Source organism: Rhinolophus ferrumequinum, chromosome 19, assembly GCF_004115265.2.
Source record: "Rhinolophus ferrumequinum isolate MPI-CBG mRhiFer1 chromosome 19, mRhiFer1_v1.p, whole genome shotgun sequence".
In the NCBI taxonomy this organism is placed as follows: Eukaryota; Metazoa; Chordata; class Mammalia; order Chiroptera; family Rhinolophidae; genus Rhinolophus; species Rhinolophus ferrumequinum.
In genome coordinates, this window is record NC_046302.1 from 3563863 (window position 1) to 3585207 (window position 21345).

Below are 21345 nucleotides of genomic sequence, written 5' to 3' on the forward strand. Positions count from 1 at the left end.
TCTACCTGCTTTCTCCAGCTTCAAAGTCACAGCAAGACTGCCCCAAAGTGCTAGGAAACAGCAATTCCATGCTTAAGTATACACTCAAGAGAAATGTGTGTGCGTGTTCACCGAAAAGCATGCACTAGAATGTTCATAACAGTGCTATTCCTCACAGCCCCAGACAAATGGTAGAACAAGGAAATCAGCTACTGTTTATCCATGCAATGGAATACTGTACAGCAGTGAGAATGAATTGCAGGGACAACTCTCACATAATGTTGCGTGGAAAAAGCCAGAATATATACTATGTCGTTCTGTGGACATAAAAGTCCCAAAGTGAGCAAAATGAACCTATGGGGCCAGAAATCAGGAAAGGGTTTTCCATTAGTGGCTGGAGAGTTGGGGACCAAGAGGGCTTCTGGAGGCTTGTAATATTTGATGTGGGTGAAGATCACTGAGAATTTTCATGTGAGACTTGTCAAGCTGTACACTTAAGGGATGTACATTTTCTATATGCATATTGTACATCCAAAAGCGAAAAAAATAAAGGTCTGGACCTGGGGAGGTCAAGAAGATGGGTAGATGGTACTTCACAAAGATAAGAGTCCTGGCCTCCTTCATACACTTTAATTATGCAAGTGCTGGTGGGGTACTAAGAGGGAGTGGAATCTTTCCAATAACCACAAAGGCATTTCTCCTGTCACCTTTAGACTCTGGAGCTCCCGGGCAGGAAGGTCCACGTCTTGGGAGACAGCCCTTTTGAGTTTTGAACAAAGTACTTTTGGCTGCAGTCCTGGAGGCATCTCTGGAAATGCCAGGCTGCATTGTCTCCAGAAAGACAGGGAGAGAGCAGAGAAGGACGCACAGGGAAGAGGATGCGGGCTCAGAAGAGTGGCTGGTACAAGGGGCACAAGGCTGTGAGTGGGCCCAGCCCTGGCCCTCCATCGCATTCTGGGCTTTGGCAGGCAGTCCAAGGCAGCAGCTGGGGGGCACTGGCTGAGGCCCCCCCACCAGGAGCCAACCCCAGGTTTCCGGGCCTCCTTGTCCTCATTTGCATCAGGACAAAGCTCCCTGTCCTCTCCTCCTCTGGGAGGGCAGCCACAGCCAGGACTGTGGCCAGGACAGCAGGATGCTCTTGCCATACAAATTAGATGAGGCTGTATGTCCAAGTCCTGCTCTAAGACATCATGATCTCAGACCCAAGTGTGACTCCAGCCTGGAAAACTGGCGGTGGGTGTGCTCTGTGAGGCCCTGAAGTGTGGGAAAAAGAGTGGGGTTGGCGGGTGATGGCGGGTGCTCGTGGCTTCAAAGATTCTAGCTCTGCAACAACAGTGGCTCTGTGTGTCCTTTCAAGTTTTTAGTTAAAGTTTGTGAGCAGGTAATATCTCTTCATGGTTCAGGAATCAAAGTGATTAAAAAAAAAATTTACTTCTGAAAACTAGCTCTTCCATTCCTATCTATAGTCTTCTCTATGCCTTTCCCGTTGTTCTGTACCTCACTTTTTTGTTTTTTAATGTAACAACAGGTCCTAGAGCTCTCTCACTATCTCTCACGTGCATAGATAGCCTCTTCATTCCTTTTGACGGCTGCGCTGTGCCCTCGTATGCTCTTAACCAGGACCCTGTCGATAGGCACTTGGCTTGTATGTGTGCCATTTTGCACCCATGCAGGTGTATCTGTAGGAATCTCCTCTGTTTCTGTCACCGAAACCTAACCCCCCACTGACCTCCGAGGCCCACAGTGGCTATGTCCCAGGCTCAGCTTCCTGGAGAGTTTCCAGGACTGGACTGCATGTCATGTGGTCCCAAATTCCTGGTTTTACTATCTTCTCAGCTTCCACCTGAAGGAGACCCCAGTTCAGGGAAGATTTGACAGGGCCTGATTTACCTCCTGGGATGGTCCCTTAGGTGAGACCCAGTGTGGTTCCAGAAGACCAATCCATAGAAAGCTCAGAGTGGCTCCTCCAGTCCTGGTCTCACCCTCAGAGGCTGTGAGTGTTTTCAAAGAGCCTTGGGCAGAGAGATCCACAGGACATCGTAAGCCCCATTACCCCTGATCACAGGTGTTGCCCCCGAGACCCAGGCATGGAGGTCTAAAGTGGGATGTATGCCAGAGGTCAAGCCAGTGTGGAGGGAGGTGTGCTAAATGGACTCAGGAGGTGTACCTGCCCACAGCACCAGCCCTCCTGCAGCCTCTCTGGGCACAGGAAAAGAGTGATGCAGGGTGCCAGCCAGCCTGAACAAGGATGTGGAAAGAGGTTAAAATGACTTCTGGCTCCCAGGCCAGATCTGAAAATGGAGGTGGGCTTTCTGTCTTGATCCTAGAGCAGGCTCCCAGGATCAGTAATGATAGGTACTTGGCCTTTCCCAATGGCTTCTGGAATGTCCACGGCTCAAGGCAGAACATCAAAGAAGCCCAAAGTTTACCCAGAGGCCTATCTAATGGGACACAGGATGAGGCTAGGGGAACTGTGCCAACAACAAGGGGGTGACAGGAATCAGGAGGATACATCATCTCAGGTTAATGATGATTATGGAAAACAGAATGCCCACTTCCTGCACTGTACCTTGCTTTAAACCTGAGACTAAGAAGTTTGTCCCAGGTTTGTGGTGAGACCAGGACCCCTAGTTCACATGTGGGTCGAAGACCCCAGCCCACGTGTGAGACCAAGACCCTTAGTGCATGTGTGAGGCAGGACCCCTGGTCCCTATATGAAGCCAGGACCCCTTGTCCACATGAGAGGGCAGGACCTCTGTCCACATGAGAAGCCAGAACCTTAGGCCTGCGTGAGAAGTTAATACCCTCAGCAAGTAGGTGAACTCTATGTCTCAAACGCGTTCCTGCGACCTGAGTATGAAGCCCGTTTTCTAACTGCATGTGAAATCCAGGTCCTAGACCCATGGTTCAAGCTGCCTGAGAGATTCTATTCATTATGTCAACGTTAAATATTTATCAAGCCCTGTGGTAGATTGTGCTATTATGCTCCAGCAGTTCATGGTAGGGCTATGCTTCCATGCCCCATTGATTCAGTCCTAACCAGTGAGGTGAGAGCAGTATCAGAGGCTTTAACTGTGTAGCAGAAGCTTTTAATCACGTAGTTGCATTATTGCTCTTTCTCCTCTTCCATTAGACTGACATGGCCCGGTAGGGATTGCTACTTCAGCCTTGATTCTGGATGAAGGTGACATGGAACAGAGACCCACCTGAACTAAGAGAGACATAAATATGAGTGAGAAATAAGACTTTGTTGTTCTAAGTCACTAGAATTTGGAGTCATTTCTAACTGCGGCATAACAGCTTCTTCAGCTGACTGATACCAGTACCTACCTTGTGCCGGGAAATGTGTTCCACACGGGGAATATGGCAGTGAACAGGCCGTGGAAACATGCAGGCCCATAGAATACATTCCCCCCCCCATTCCTGATAGGGAAGATTGGGGAAAAGCAGGTTCAGGGCAAAGATCAAGAGTCCTGTTTTCAATATACTAAGATTGAGGTGTCTACAAGATGTCCATCCAAATGGAGTCATCAAGTACGTGGCTGGATATAGGGATCTGCAGCTCAGAAGAGAGGCTTGGGATACCTATTTGGGCCTTGTTAGAAGTTAGTTTGCCAGGTAGGAGCCAGGTACTGTCAAGAAAGCAGGCAGCTTATACAGCCTGGGGAAAACATAAGCATTTCAGAAATCCACACAAGTATTGGTAGGGGTGAGGGAGAGGGTAGGAGGAGTCTTGCTGTGATGCATGGAATGAAGATTCAGGCCGTTCGGTTTTCGGATGAGTGAAAGAGAGACCCATGATAATTGGATGGCTTAGGGACTTCCAGGCTGAAGACATTTCAGGTCATATCCCACATCCTTTAGAGCAATGTTTCCAAAATTGGGTCTGCATATCACTGGTGGTACACAAGCTGGTATTAGAGGAGATTATATTATGTTATATTATGTTATGTTATATTATATTGTATTGTATTATATTGTATTGTATTATATTGTATTATATTATATTATATTATATTAGTTGTTTGATAGTTGTACCTTTTTTTTTCAGGTACCTTCTATTTATGGTATCTGATATTGGTTTTTCATTTTCAGTGAAGATATGCACATATTTTAAAAAAGACATTTAATTTTATTTAAAGAAAAATTTTAATAATTATAAATATAGTATAAAAATATACCACAAAAACCGACGGGGAACTCAGTAAAGTTAAGTCACCTGGCTGAGATCTCCCATCTATGCAGTCGTGCAGCTGGGACGCAAGCCCGGTCTGGAATGAGGTTGACCCCCTCTGAGGCCAAGAGGGGAAGGACTGGGCTTGGAGCCGGGGACGCCTCCCAGTGGCCAGCACTGCTCAGCTCTCCCAGCTCTGTTGGCCCCAGGTCTCCTTAGAATCTTTATCCAACAGCTCATTTTCCAATGCATACAACAAGCACTTTGGCCTCTCTTGGAAATGCTTCTGGCCTGACTTTAATTATGAGCAAAGGGCCAAACTGTGTGCTTGAGTCCTCTGGGGGCACTTAAAAATCAGACTTCCAAGTGGGAAAACATGCAATGGGAATTTTGAAATACAGTCTGGGAGAGATCACGATCAGAATGGAGAGATACATGGAAATGAAACCATGGTCAAATTGTTTAAATTATTCCTTTGTCAAAATGCCCAATGACAAAATTGTTTCAGGAGTAAGACCTGACCGAGATTTTACGAAAGCTGGTTGCCTTCCAAGACCTTTCTGTAGCTCAGGCCCTGCATTGGGGGTGAGGGGGTGGAGATAGGGGAGGCCTGAACCAGCAGAGAAAGTTCAGTTGATGAACAAACACCTGCCTTTTCCAGGTGGCCTAGAGACTAGAAAGCTGGTGGCTCTAGAGCATATGATGCAGGGTCGAGAAAAATCCATTTACACACTGGAACCCAGGACTCAGATCTAGATTATGACTTTCCCTCTGTCATTCACTTACGGTGACATTGATCAATCAATTTCTTCTTGGAACCTCAGTGTTCTCATCTGCAAAATTGGATAACAATCTCTACTTCACAGGGTTGTTGTGTAAAGACACAGGGCCTGGCGTATGTTACTCCCCATTTTCCCAGGAGCTTCACCTCTCTGCTGCCATTGGAAGTTCTTTAATTGCAAGCAACAGAAACCATGTCTGGTTGACTAGAGCAAGAATCAAAGATTTGGGTAGCTCACAGAATCAAAAAGAAAGTGAAAAATCCATTCTTCAGAACCAGAGTAAGGGCAGTTCCCACTGAAGACAGGGAGAGTACTCTTCTTGGGAAGCGGGGGTCAGCAACACAGGGCAGCTATTCTCCATCTTATCATTACTCTGCTCAGGAGTCAGATTGCAAGGGACCTGGAGACTCACTGACTTGTACCACAAGCCCTTGCCTAGGAAATGCCTCAACTGCTTTCTCGCATCGACTGATTTCTCACATGACTGTATGCAACATGGACATGTAGTTTCCCAAAGTAAAATCAACGAGTGCTATCAGAAGTGGGGTAGGGTATGGGGAATGCACAAAAAAAGGAGGGGAGTGCACAACCATAAGTTCCTGCCTCCGAATGTGCTGTCTCTCAGCGCCTCCTTCTCTTCAGAACAGGTCACTCCCTTCATTCTTTGTCTTCTAGTCCCAGTTACTCTTCAAGGACCATTAAGGATAATGCACCTACTGGATAGTCATCACAGCATCAAAACCATGTTAATGTCCTATGTGGGCACCAATCTTTACATCCCCAAAGTGCTCTGTGGTCATAGTTCCTTCATATCCACTCTCTCCCTGGCTCTTCATGACACACCTTCCAGCTGCCAAGGCAGGCAATCCCCCACTTTCAGAAAGCTCTACAGAGACTCAGATGAGAGAAGAGATAGGAAGAGGCTCTTCCCAGGCCATAACGCTTGTAGGACTTTACTTACTAATTTTAATAGTTTTTCTGTTTACTCTTTTGGGTTTTCTGTGAATCAAAATCAACACATCTGAAAATTATAATACTTCATCTCTTCTGATAATTATATGTTCTATTTTTTTCATTGCACTACATCAAATTCTACAGTAAAAATGATAGCTTATACCCCTGTTTATTTTCTGAACTTAATGAGTGTGCCTCTTAAGTTCTGCCATTAAGCATGATGTTGGTTGATATTTAAGGGTTTGAAACAGTGTTTGGCATACAGTAAGTACTGCATAAGTATAACAGAGTAATTCTCATCCTTCCATAGATCTGTGCCCATCTGTCTCACAAGCACAGGAAAGGACCACCTCACCCCTTACATGCCCTAGACTTGGGTGTAGCTAAAGAGAGCTTTGGGTGTGAGTCTAGAAGCTCACACACCTGGTGGGGACTCAATGAGTGTCTGTTGGTTTAAAATGCATGTCTGAATGAATCAGTTGAAGGAGATCCAGCATCCCTTATCTGGGGGCATGGTAGCCTCTTGCCAGAGGGGAAAGAGCATGGCAGAACCATCTGATGGTGCTGAAAGCTTGAGTTAGAAATGGCCATCATCAACTCCTCCCCAAGCCTTTGCACCTACCCTCCTTCCCAGGAGCATGGTTGACCGTGCTGAGCCCTTTCCATCTCTGGGCGCCCAACCCAGATATGGGTGGATAACCCCCAGGAAGAGGCAGGAAATCCTCAGAGCAGAGTTCCTGACATAAGGCTTAGCAAGTGCCTTTGACCACCCCTTCCTCTGGAAATATATTCTTTGATAAGCCATTGCCTTCATAAATAATGTGGAGTAAACATCCCAGAATTCTTAACTTTTGGGGGTGAGACTCCACCTGAAGCTACAAATCTTCAGTCTGGGGAAAAACCCCACTGTGAGTAGTACAAATAAATTTCTTCATAGTACTTCTAATAATTACTGTCTCCATGAATCTTGTCCCCAAGTTCCAAATTGAGAAGATCCTATATTTTGGAGGTTTGCATGACAAGGGGAGGGAAGAGACAGGTAGGCAAGACAAAGGTGAAGGATGAATTTTTAGCACGGAGAAGACCTAAGCAATAATCAGTGGAGAGTGGCGATGTGGAGCTAGAATAAATAATGATGAAAGGAGGTCCTCTGGGCATGTGAGAGGACAGGATTTAGATCCCTGGAGGCTGGGGAACCCCAGAGAGGTGAAGGACACCTCTTCTCTGGAACTAAAGAGAAGGAGAGAAAGAGGAAGCAGGTAGGGCCTGCTTGGCCCAGGTACCATCAGTAAAATCAACCAACACAGGTGCAGGTTTATGGGGATGAGTGTCAGAGTGTAGGACATCATTCTTTCCATAAGCATTTACTGAGCATCTACTATGTGCCAGGCGTTGTTCTAGGACATAGTTCCTGCTCTCATGGAGCTTCAACAGGGCAAATAAGTGAACAAAATTACATTAATAAACAGGACAATTTCAGACACTGCTCAGAGCTGAAAGGAACTATTTGGGGAGATTGAAAAGAGGACAGTCAGTACCTGAATGAAGGGAGGGGGCCAGCTAAGTCAGAAACACCAGAGGGGAAGGCAGCGAGTACATAGGCTCTGAGAGGAGTCTCACTCCAGAGACTGTGGGCTCACGTCACTGTGTAACTCTTCATTGCCCACCAAGGGCCTCAGACAGAGGTGGCAGTAAAAACTATAGTGACTAAATAAATCAGGAATGGGTAATGTGTGCACCATGCCTTCCTCATCTGGCCCCTAGATTTGCCCTGATTCTCATTTACCCTGTACATCCCCTCTCTCACTCTGAAGCTTGCCAGGCATAGTTCTGCCCCACAAGCTATGCTCAGCACACTCTTTCCCCAAGTGTACCTTTCGCCCAGCTGTGCCTTTCCCTTAGGAGTACCTTTGCCCAGATGTACTCTTCCTCAGGTGTATCTTTCCTTGAAGGGTGCCCTTCCCCCAGGCGTGCCCATTCCCAGGGGGCACATTGCTACCTCACCTTTTTAAGACTCTGCACAGCCATTACTCTATTATAAAGATTCTCTCACCACCCTGATACAACCTCCCCAACTCTCCTCTTTCTCTTCTCCACCTTTATTTCTCTCGTCTCATCTCTCTCATGCCCTATAACTTCCATGTTTATTGTGTTTCTTGCCCATCCCCAGTCACTAGATGTAAGCACCACAAGGGTGTGGTGTCTTTAAGAACTGTTTTCTTTGCTGTATCCCCAGTGTCCAGAACAGTGTCTGACACATAGCAGGGGCTCAGTACATATTTACCAAAACAGAGAATGGATTTTGACTTATCTATCTCCTTTCCCTGATTTTGAACTTCTGGAGCACAGGAACCCTGCCTTTTTCATCAGGACTAACACACAGTGGATGCTTGTTTAAATGTTAGTTGAACTTGGTGGCCCATCTTCCACAGTGTGAAGACACCAATAATTTCATGAAGCTTCAGGAAAAGAACAATTTCTTTACAAGAAATGTTCTCCCCAGGGCGGGTGCTGGAGGGGACAGCTCCCAGTAACAATTGCAAAGCTCTGTGCCCCATGAGTGAGCATTTCATTAGAAGGTGACCTCATACCGTGTTTCCCCGAAAATAAGACCTAGCCAGACAATCAGCTCTACTGTGTCTTTTGGAGCAAAAATTAATATAAGACCCGGTCTTATTTTACTATAATATAAGACCGGGTCTTATCTAACATAATGTAATATAAGACTGGGTCTTATGTTAATTTTTGCTCCAAAAGATACATTAGAGCTGATTGTCTGGCTAGGTCTTATTTTTGGGGAAACAGGGTAGGGGCTTACTCATTCTTATCCTCAGAAATTTTACAGGTTTACAGCATCACTCTCATGGAGACCTAAGAATACCAGAAATCAGGGGCAGCCCTCCTGGGGAGGGAATCAAATGCTATAATCAAACTCAATAGAGCAACCCTAGAAATAGAGATCTGAGAACCCTAGAAATAGCCATCTGAGAACCTAACTAGACCTGGCCTTGGCAGGGCAGCCTGCTGGAGGACTCGGAAGCCCAGGGACATGGTGCCGGCAGTCTTGTGCTCAGCAGGGTTTTGCATGAGCAACACTAATTGCTCCAACATAGGCCATCAGGGCCTGGCACTGAAACCAGAGCCTATGGGCTCTTGGGTACTCTTCCTTCCGTTTCTCAGCTTACATCCCTGCTTCCTGGGCCAGCAAGGCCTTCAAAGGTTAGCTATCCCAGCTCTGCCTGGCCTGACCTTTCTTCAGCCAACGGATACCCTTCTCGCCTTCCAGTGTGTTTGGCTGCCATCAGGACATGGCAGGGTGGGTCCAGCCTGGGTGTGGGTGGGGACTACAACCAAACTTCCCAGGGGATAGATCCTTAGGGTAGAGATTCCTGCTTCCCTAGCGTCCCAGAGGGATTTCCATGGGCATGCAGCTATTTGTCTATTCGTTAGCTCACTCTACAACTCTTTTTTGAGTACTTCCTACTGCAGCATACTGTGCTGGGTGCTGCAGATACAAGGGTGAGCCAATAGACATCCATTTCTAGACCCCACAGTGGAGAGGGAAAATCATGACTCAGTCAGCTTGAAAATGAACATCGCTAGACAAATGGACCACTGCGTGCCTTTGTCTTCTAGTTCCTTTGGATTTCCCATGACCTTTTTTTCCCCCAACGAGAAGTAGAACTCGGCAAAGCTGTCAGTTTCTTGACTTTTTAATTCAAAACCCTTTTTCCAGCTTTTGTCAGTCAGGAGAGGTTACATTATTCTGTAATAACATATTAACCCTCAAATCTCAGTGGCTTAATGTAGCACAGGTTTATTTCCCACTTACTCTAAATGTGTCATGGCCCACGGCTCTCCAGGACAGCTCTCTTATAAGCAATGGCTCAGAAACCCATTTCTACATCCTGTGACTCCATCATTCTCCCCCTGAGAGACATGGAGCTAGAGTTATATGCAGGCTCTTAAACACTTCAGCCTCCAAGTGACATTTCTGCTCACAGCCACTGGTTAGAAGAGTGGGGTGCAAAGCATACTCAAAGTTCATAAGTGACATTCAAGGGACCAAGAGGGACATAAATTGAGATTGGCAAAATGACCAAAGCAAATGGGTTGTTGCCTCATCCTGAACAAAGGCTCATGCCTTTGAGTACTTGAGTTGGAATGTGGTCTCTAGAGTAGGACTGAGAGACCGGGAGATGATAGGAAAGAGAAAGCAGCCCAGCTCACTCAGCAGAGCTGGCCTCTGGTTGCTTGATCCCATCAAACCTTCTGAGGAGCCTTTGGAAATGCATCTGTCAGGGGAGGAGAAGCCCTTATCTGTTCATCCCATCTCCCATTGATCAATGTCTGCCTTGTGCGGTGATCCTTCACTTCTGGATGGCCAGGTGGGTTTCTGGGAAGCCCTGGCCAACTGGCATCAACAAAGCAAGATGGAAGCCACATCCAAATGGGCAAATATTCCAGTGCCAGCTGAACAATGTATCTTCTATTTCCTGTCTTGATAAACATATTTCTAGAATGATCTTTCAGGTCAGGTTTGAATGCAAAACTCTTAGGTTCCTCAGATTCTCATGCTTAATCTTATCTCCAGGACAGGCCTGCCTTCAAAGGGCTCTTGGGAGAAGCACAGAGCCGAATCTATGGGGAGTTAGGCAGTTCCATTCATTAAACTTTATTTCCATTCATTGAACTTTTCAAAGAAGTTTAAATTTTTTTTTTTTTTTTTTTTTTTTTTTTGGTTAAAACACACCTTCCAATCCTGTCTTCATTTTAAACTCTACTTTCAGTGTTCTGGACACAAACAGCCAGACTCCGACCCGGTTTAAGCACTCTGTTACTAGTGTTACTTACTTGAATCGCTTTTTATACTTGACAACCATGTAAATTTATTTTGATGTGTTAATTATTGTTAATTGTTCTCTATTTATACTAACTTTAATTACTGGATAATACTTTGATTCTCCAGTATTTTTAGAACTCTACTTGATTACCAGTGAAATTGGAATGTTCTCATCACCTCCTGTCCCATCGTTCTGCGTGAGGTTAAATGAGCTTGCCAGGATCTTCACCCACCCTTGTCCCCCTCAAGCCTCCCATGGGTGACATGGGGTTTGCAGAGTCTGACTGGGGTGGGGCCCACCTAGAAGAGGTAAGGTTGTTGTGGCCGGGCCCAGGTGTGCCTGAGAGAAGTCCAGGCCTCTCATCACTTTAATGTGGTAAGGAGTAAGTGTCTTTCATGACAGGTGAAAAGCCATCTCCTCAACATATGGGTCTGCTGTGTGTTTTACAAAAGCAAAACTCATCTCCTTTCCTTACCACAAAGGAAATTTAGTGTAGGGAATGATGCACGTCACCTATCAAGCTTGACTGAGGGCAAAATGGGGACTACTTTGGACTAGAGGAAAGGGGAAATTGGGAGATGTGTCCTGGGATACCTTTAGCTCAAAGGCCTTTGTCTAGAAGGGCCTCCCTCCTTATGAGCGGTGTAAGGAAGCACCTAAGTTAGCCCGAATCTCAGCCTTGGTATGTAGAACCCATACCCTGTGGAGACTGGCCAGGTCCTCTGTAAAGAGCTTAGCTGGAATGTGCGGGCTTTCCCACTGGCTTCTTTAGCATTCCTGCCATCCAGGAACTAGCCAGGCATGAGGAACACCCTTGGTTGCTGTAGCAATGGAAATTTGAAATTTCCCAGAGACAGCAGCTGAGAAAATGAGGCTGAGGGAGTGAAGCTCCTTCCTTCACTACCCCATGCAGGTGACAGAAGACACTGCTTCTGCTGCATGTTAGGTCCCATCTAGCTGGTTGCCTCACCTTGATTCCTGTTTGGACACTGTGCTAGCCTTCCCTGCATCTTCCCCTGTATTTGGTTACAAGTAACTGAAAACACTGCAATCAGTGCTTAACCAAGGGGTTTCTCTACCACAGTCAAAACAAGGTGGGCAGATGGCCCAGAGCTCCACATCTTGATCAGGGTCCTGCTCTGGCACCTAAGCAGGTGGCTCTGCTCCTGCTGGTGAATAAAGAGGGATGGCATCTGCAGGTGCCAGCAGAGGTCAAGAGTGGACGTGGGGGGCAGCCCTTCCCATAAACGTCTGTTGAATCCCTTCACACTGTGTACTGTGGCCAACCAAGTGGCAAAAGAGGTGGGAAATCCTGTATTTTACTTTTCTAGTCCCCATAAAAGAGAAAAGTAAGGGCAAAAGTGGGTAAGAATGAATGTTGGGTGAGAGTATTTCACAATTATTAATGTTCATTTTTATAAAAACAACACATGGACACAATTAAACATTCAACTAGTACTGAAAGTATGTGACAAAAAGACCAGTTCTCCACACCCCACCTGTCCACTTCCTGCTGACTCTGTTTCTTGTGGGTGATCACATTCAATTCTTCAAGTGCTGGTTTTGTCCACCCTCAGATCCCTAGTGCCTGGGACAGTGTCTACCACTTAGTAGGTATTTTACAACTAGAAGTTAAATACTAACTGAAATAATCAATATTTTTAAATAGGATGCTTATACTATTATTGTTCAGTGAACAAATTTTGAAATGCTTTACTGAGGTCTGTTATGGCAGAGGAGGATTTATTCCTCAGTGTAATTTCTCTTTCTCCTTTACTGCCCAGTCTCTCAATATGGACATAGCAAAATTTTGGTAAAATTAATGGTATGTTATAAAATTAATAATCTATTATGACTATGCAATATTATGCATTACAGAGGCAATAGTAGTATACCATGAATTTTTTCTTGTCCTGTTTTTTGTTATTTTTAGGGTTAGTTTTTTAAATTTTCTTAATTTTCAAACTACTGATCTTTATTTATAATTTTTTCAGAACACCCCATCAGACCTGAAAACACATAGTCATATTTTTTTTTTTTAGGTGCTTCATCCTAGTGAAAAACCTGTCAATTCCTGTCCTGACACCTCTGGGTCCCTTGCTATATGGACCCTATGTTGTCTGGCCTGGCTTATCACCCTGAGGCCACCCTGTTTCCTGTACTGGTCCTCCTGTTTCCTTGATCCAAACATTGCTATTTTTTGGTTTATTCTGCTGTTTTTCTGGATCATGTACTCCAATGGATTCTAAGAAAAATGTGGGGAGATAACAGTTTCCGGTCACGATGCTGAAGTAGGTAAATGTTGTGCTTGCCTCCTCTCACAACCACATCAAAATCACAATTAAACTAAGAACAACCATCATTGATAACTATCTAAGAATCATCTTCTTATAACTAAGGAGATACAGAAGAAGCCACATCAAGACTGATAGCAGAAGTAGAGACACAGAACAGGCTGGTACTACACCCATGTGTGGCAGTCAAGAATTAGGAGGGACATCTCAGCTGCAGAGGACCCCTCGGAAGAGCGAGGGGTACCAGCCTCATACCAGGCTCCCCAGACTAGGGTTGCAGTGCTGAGAACAGAAGTCCTCACAACTTCTAGCTGTGAAAACCTGCAGAGATTGTGGCTGAGTGAGACAGAGAACTATTGGAAACCCTCTTAAAGGGCCACACATGTATTTACTCACTGATAGACTATCTCACTCTGAGCTCCAGTTCTGGGGCAGCAGCTTGAAAGATGCCAGGGACATATAAGGAGGAACTAAATTGTCTGGCTTCAGGGAGAGGACTGAAGGGGCAGCTTTCTCCCAGAGAGAAGTGCTGGCAGAAGCCATTTTTCCTTTGGTAAGCCCTCCCCCAACCCAGCATGCACACACAGGCAAGCGCCATATCTGAGTCTCCATCTACCTGGCTATCATCATTTTCCCCACCCTGTTGATTTCCTGAGATCATGCCACAACCAAATTGTGGGTCCACACAAGTTGCTTCCAGTGGTTTTTCCATACAAATGGCCTGTCTTGGTTCATTCTGTGGAATTTCCTTAAAATCTCTCAAAGGTTCACAAATCCTAAACAAGCAGGGCCTGAGTGTGCCCTGTACCTTTTGCTAAGCAGCCCAAGCCCAGCGCAAGTGGCAGCCAGTCTTAGTTCATAGCCTAGCCTCTCTCAGTCACCTCCATGCCAAGCAGAAGTGGTAATTATCTTCAGATTACTTTGTATCTCAAATCAAGTGGCCCTGGGCAGTGCACAGGTAGCAGCTGAACTTGGTCTGCAACAGAGCCCCTCCAAAGAGGCCTCAAAATCCACATACCCCAAGGCCAGTTTCAGACAAGACCAGAACACCACCCAACCACCTCCACAAACCACACACCTGAAGGGCAGACTGGGCAGGCACCAGAGCCATGCAAAAGTGAGCCCTGTTCTGCAGGGTAAGACCCTGCACAACAGCTCCTTTATTATAGTCACAGCCAGTCCTCACCAACAATCAGCCCAAGGGTCAGTTGCTCCCATTGATGTGCAAACTGCAACCAAGGCTCAACTACAAGAGGAGGGCACACAAAACCTACACAAGGGACACACCTGGAGCACCCAACTCAAGTGACCAGGAACACTATGGCACTGGACCCCACCGGACACCTAATACATAAGGCCACTCTATTGAGACATAGTAGTCCTTCCTAATACATAGAGACAAACACAGGGAGATAGCCAAAATTGGGAGAGAAAGAAATATCCCAAATAAAAGAACAAAATAAAGCTCCAGAAAAAGAACTAAAGAAAATGGATGCAAGCAATCTATCAGAAGCAAAGTTCAAAACACTGGTTATAACAATTCTCAATGATCTCATGGAGAACTTCAACAAAGAGATAGGAAACATAAAAATGGAGATAGGAAACATAAAAAAGAAACAGTCAGAAATGAAGAATACAATAACCACAATGAAGAACACACTAAAGGAAATCAACAATAGATTAGATGAAGCAGAGAATTAAATCAGCAATTTAGAAGGTAAGGTAGCAGAAAACACCCAATCAGAAGAGCAAAAAGAAAAAAAACAATCCAAAAAATGAGAGTAGTTTTAGGGGCCTCTGGGACAATATTATGCATGCCTATGATGCAAAGAAGAGAAAGAGCAAGGAATTAAAAACCTATCTAAAGAGATAATGATGGGAAACGTCCTTCATCTGGCAAATGAAATAGACATACAAGCTCAGGAAGCACAGAGAGTCCCAAAGAAGATGAATCCAAACAGGCCAACACGAAGACATATCATAATTAAAATGCCAAAGGTTGAAGTCAAAGAATGAATCTTAAAAGCAGCAAGGGAAAAGCAATTTGTTACCTAAAAGGGAGTTCTCATAAGATTGTCAGTTGATTTCTTGATTGAAACTTTGCAGACCAAAGGGATTGGCAGGAAATATTAAAAGTGATGAAAAGCAAGGACCTACGACTGAGATTACTCTACCCAGCAAAGCTATCATTTAGAATTGAAGGACAGAAAAAGAGCTTTCCAGACAAGAAAAGGAGTTCATCACTACCAAACCAGTGTTACAAGAAATATTAGATGAACTTTGTTAAGAAAAAGAAAAAAAAGATCCAAAATATGAATAATAAAATGGCAATAACGACATATTTATTAACAATTATTTTAAATTAAATAGATTAAATGCTTTAATCACAAGGTAGGGTTGCTGATTGAATAAGAAAGCAAAACCTTACATATGCTTCCTACAAGAGACTCATTTCAGATCAAAAGACATACACAGACTGAAAGTAAAGGGATGTAAAAAGATATTTCATGAAAGTGGAAACTAACAGACAACAAAAGAAAACCGGAATAGCAAAACTTATTCCAGGCAAAATAAGAGACAAAGAAGAATCCAGTAATGACACTTCTGGGTATTTACCTGAAGAAACCTAAAACACTATTTCAAAGGGTAATGTGCATCCAAGTATTCACTGCAGCATTACTTACAGTAGCCAAGATATGGAGGCAATCTAGATGGCCATGAATGGATGAATGGATAAAGAGATGGCACATATAAACAGTGGCATATTACTCAGCCATAAAAAATGACATTTTCCCATATGCAACAACATGAATGGACCTAGAGGATATTATGCTGCATGGAGTAAGTCAGACAGAGAAAGACAAATGCCATATGATTTCACTTATTTGTGGACTCTAAATAATAAAATAAACAAACAAAACAGAAACAGAGCAATAAAAAGGAATGAAATCCAAAGATGGTGGATTAGGTAAATGCTATGCCTACTGCATCCCAGGATTACACCAAAATTACAAATAAATTATAGAACAATCAACCTAAAAAATCATCTGAAAACTAGCTAAACAGAACCCCTATAATTAAGACTATAAAGAAGAGGCCACATAGAGACTGGTAGAAGTGGGGGAGATGCAAGCAAACTGACCCCAACCCTACAGATGGTGGTTGAACACCCGGAGGGACACTTCAGTTGCAGAGATCTCCCCCAAAGAGGGAGGGGTCTCAGACCCATGCCAAGGACCCAGGGGTCCTGTGCTGGGAAAAGGAGTTCTCATAGCATCTGGCAGTGAAAATCAGCGAGGACTCTGTCTGCTCTTTCCAATGGAGTGAAGGGTGGCTGGAAACCACTTGCCTGTTCCCTGGTGGAGAAGCGGCAGCTTGGGAGGCCCAGGGATGTGCAGGGAAAGACTGAGTTGTGTGGCCTCAGGGCAGGAGCTGGATGGACAGGAGCCATTATTGCCCCTCTGTGGAGCCTGACACATGCTGGCCTACAGGAAAGCAACATCTTTGCAGTGTTAAGCCCTCCCCCAAAGGGCCAAGTCTGGAATTGCATTGGTCAGTGGGAATCTCCACGTGGGCACTGCCTTGGTGATGCCTGGGTCTCTGCCCCCGACACAGATGGTGTTATATTGACCAAGACACTCTTGACTGCTCAGCTGCTGGTGCCACCGCACAGGCTATGAAAGCCATTTTTGCAGCTGGAGGACGGCCTGCAGCAACCCAGAAAATATTTGCTGGTGGGCGGTAACCCAAGACCTATGCCGCTGTGTCTCTTGAGCAGCTCTCGGGAACCTGCAGGCCTGAGATGGGTGGTGGCTGGCTGTAGTGTTCTTGGGGCATTTTTGTGGGGTGGTCATGGGCCCAGTACTGGTCCAGCAGCCCAGACTCCATTGACTTTGTAGAAATAACTGACTATACCTTTTAGTTCCCTAGAACCCTACCCTACCCTCCTAGAGCTGCATTGCCAGGGACACTCTGGGCATTTCGGTGGCTGGCCCTGCCTCACAAGCCATGGAGGCCTGTTGCAGCAGGGACAGCCCTTGATGGTCCAGGGAGATATGGGTGGTAGACAGTGAACCAAAACCTGTGCTGCAGCCACTCTTGGGCAGCTCTCAGGGATTTGTGGTCGCTGGCAGAGGATTTCTAGGTCATTTTGTGAAGCAGTCACAGGCCAGACACTGCCTTCAGGTGAGCAGTGGCTGGCTGCAGTGTTCTCAGAGTGCTTGCTAAGTGGTCACAGGTTGGGCTCTGGCATAAGAACTGAATCTGCATTAACTTTGTAAAAACCACTGACCACATATCATGACTCCCTGGGACTCCACCCCACTTAGCTAATGCTATATCACTGAGGACACTCTTAACCCTGGGTCAACCAGCCCAACCCGTGCATCTAAGGAAGCTCTTTCAACAGCTGAGCCTTACAGGCAGATGGCAGGTGGCAAAAGGCATAGGGAACCCTGGGCCTTTTGCTAAGCTGCTTCAGGTCCACTACTCGTGGCAGCTGGCCTCGATTCACAGCATGGTCACCTCACATGCCTCCAGGCCAACACAGGCAGCAGCCAATCACATATAGCTTTGTGTCTCCTACCAGGTAACAACAGGCAAGGCTGAAATTGGCCTCCATGGGAGCCCTTACCAGGAGACACAAGAAACAGCACATCCATAAGCCACTTCATACCACACCAGACTACTGCCTGGTTAGCCCCACAAGTGTCACACCCAAAGGGGTTGGGTCTCTACAGGCACCAGAGCCTGTGGGAGCAAAGCCTCCTCTGAGGTGCCATCCCCCACACAGCAGCTCATACACCATTGGCATAGCCAGTCCTCACATTCAGTCAGTCTGGAAGTCGATCCAACCCACTGATGTGCCAAAAGAAATCAAGACTCAGCTACAACAGGAGAACACACACCACACTCAAGGGACACTTCTGGAACACAAAAAACAAGGCATCAGGGAGATTGAGCCACTGGACCATACAGGACACATACTACATAAGGCCACCCGGCAAAGAGTGAGACATAGGAGATCTACATAATACATAGAAGCAAACACAGAGAGGCAGCCAGAATGAAGAAACAAAGACACATGTCCCAAATAAAAGCATAGCAGAAACCTCCAGAAATAGAACTAAATGAAATGGAGGCAACCAATCTACTAGGGACAGAGTTCAAAACACTGATTATAAGCAACTTAGTGAGAGTGTCAACAAAGAGATAGCAAGCATAAAGAAAACCATGGAAACCATTTTTAAAAAATAGTCAGAAATGAAGACAATAACTGAAATGGAGAATACACTAGAATAAATCAATGGCAAATTAGATGAAGTAGAGGATAGAATCAGTGATATGGAAAACAAGGTAGCAGAAATCACCCAATCAGAACAGCAAAAAGAATTTTTTAAAATGAAGATTCTGTAAACGGCATTTGGGAAAACATCAAGTGTAACAACATTTGCGTCATAGGAGTACCAGAAAGAGAAGAGAAGGAACAAGGGTTGAGAGAACCAATTTAAAGAAAAAAACGACTGAAAAATTCTCTAACATGGTGAAAGCAATAGACATAAAATTCCAAGAAGTGTAGAGTCCCAAACAAGATGAACCCAAACAGGCCCACATCAAGAGATATTATAGTTAAAATGGCAAAGGTTAAAGGCAAAGAGAGAATCCTAAAAGCTGCAAGAGAAAGACAATTATTTACTTACAAAGGAGCTCCTCTCAGCTGACTTTTCTACCAAAACTTTGCAGGCCAGAGGGAGTAGCAGGAAATATTCAAAGTGATGGAAAACAAGGGCCTACACCCAAGACTATTCTACCCAGCAAGGCTATCATTTAAAATTGAAGGAGAGATAAATATTCTCCCAGATAAGAAAAACCTGAAGGAAGTCATTACCACTAAGCAAGTATTATAGAAATGTTAAAAGGATTTCTTTAAGCAGAAGAAACAAACAAATGAAGATCAAAAATATGGCTAATAAAATGGCATAAACATGTACCTACCAATGATCACTTTAAATGTAAATGGATTAAATATTCCAATCAATGACAGGGTAGCTGAGTGGATAGGAAACAAGACCCATGCATATGCTGTCTACAATAGACCCACCTCAGATTGAAAGACATAAACACAAACTGAAAGTAAAGGGATAAAAAAAGATATTTCACACAAATGTAAATGAGAAAAATGCTGGGGTAGCAACACTTATATCAAACAAATTAGACTTTAAAATGAAGACTATAATAAGAGACAAAAAGGGACATTACAAATAATAAAGGGATCAATCCAACAAGAGGGTATCCCCTCAGAAACATTTATGCACCTAACATAGGAGCACCCTAATAGATAAAGCAAATATTGACCAACATAAAGGCAGACATCAACAGTAACACAATCATAGTAGGGAACTTTAACACCCCATTGACACCAATGGATGGATCTTCCAGACAGAAAATCAACATGGAAATAGCAGCCTTAAATGACATACTAGACCAGATGTATTTAAGTGATATTTTAAGAACATTTCAATCCAAAGCAGCAGAATATACTTTTTTTCCAAGTGTGCATGGGTCATTTTCTAAGATAGACCATGTAGGTCACAAAACAAGTCTCAATACACTTAAGAAGATTGAAATCATACAAGCATCTTCTCTGACTACAGTGGTAGAAAACTAGAAACCAATTACAAATAACAAAACAAAACAAAAGCCTGAAAAACACATGAAAAAATGCAGACTAAAGAACATGCTACTAAATAATGAATGGGTCAACAATGAGATCAAAGAAGAAATCAGAAGATACTTTGAGACAAATGAAAATACAATGACCCAAAATATATAGAATACAGTAAAAGCAGTCTCAAGAGAGAAATTCATACCTATACAGGCCTACCTCAAGAAACAAGAAAAGTCTCAAACCAACAGCCTATCTTTACACCTAGAGGAACTGGTAAAAGAATGGCAAACAAAGCCCAGAGTACAAGGAAGAAAATAATAAAGATCAGAATGGAAATAAATGAAATAGAGACTAAATAAACAATATAAAAGATCAATGAAACCAAGAGCTGAGTTTTTTTTTTTTTGAAAAGATTAAGAAAATTGACAAAACTTTATCAGATTCATCAAGAAAAAAATAGAAAGAACCCAAATAAATAAAATCAGAAATGAAAGAGGAGAAGTGGCAATGGGCCCCACAGTAATACAAAAAAAAAATTTAAGAAAATACTATGAGCAACCATAAGCCAAACATTTGGACAATGTGGAAGAAATGGATAAATTTCTAGAAGCATACAATCTTCCAAGGCAGAATGAAGAAGAAACAGAAAATCTGAACAGACCAATTACTACCAACGAAATTGAATCAGTAATCAACAAGCTCCCAACAAACGAAAGACCTGGACCAGATGGCTTCACAGGTGAATTTTACCAAATATGCAAAAAGAAATTAACATGTATTCTCCTCAAATTATTCCGAAAAGTACAAGAGGAGGGAATTACAAGGCCATCTTTACCCTGATCCCAAAACCAGACAAAGACATTACAAAAACAGAAAGCTATAAACTGATATCCATAATGAACATAGATGTAAAAATCCTCAACAAAATATTAGCAAACCAAATTCAGCAATACATTAACAAGATTGTACATCATGATCAAGTGAAATTATTTCCTGGTGTGCAAGATTGGTTTAAAATCTGCAAATCAATTAACATGATACACTACATAAACAAAAGGAAGAATAAAAATCACATGGTCCTATCAATAGATGCAGAAAAAGCATTTGACAAAATCCGGCATCCATTTATGATAAATACTATCAGCAAAGTGGGAATAGAGGGAACATGTTTCAACATAATAAAGTCCATATATGACAAACTCACAGCTAATATCATACTCAATAGGAAAAAGCTAAAAGCATTCCCTTTAAGATTAGTGACAAGACAATAATGCCCACTTTCTTCCTCCACTTTTATTCATAGTACTGGAAGTTTTAGCCACAGCAATCAGACAAGAAAAGAAATAAAAGGCATCCTGTTGGGAAAAGAGAAGGAAAATTGTCATTATTTGCAGATGACATTACACTGTATATAGAGAACCCCAAATATTCCACCAAAAAAACATTAGAATTGATGAATGAATTTAGTAAACTAGCAAGATACAAAATTAATATTCAGAAATCAGTTGCATTTTTATACACCAGTAAAGAATTATCAGAAGGAGAAATTAAGAAAACAACCCCATATACAATTGTATCAAGAAACATAAAATACTTAGGAATAAATTTAACCAGGAAGTAAAAAGTACCCCCCAAATTATAAGACATTGAA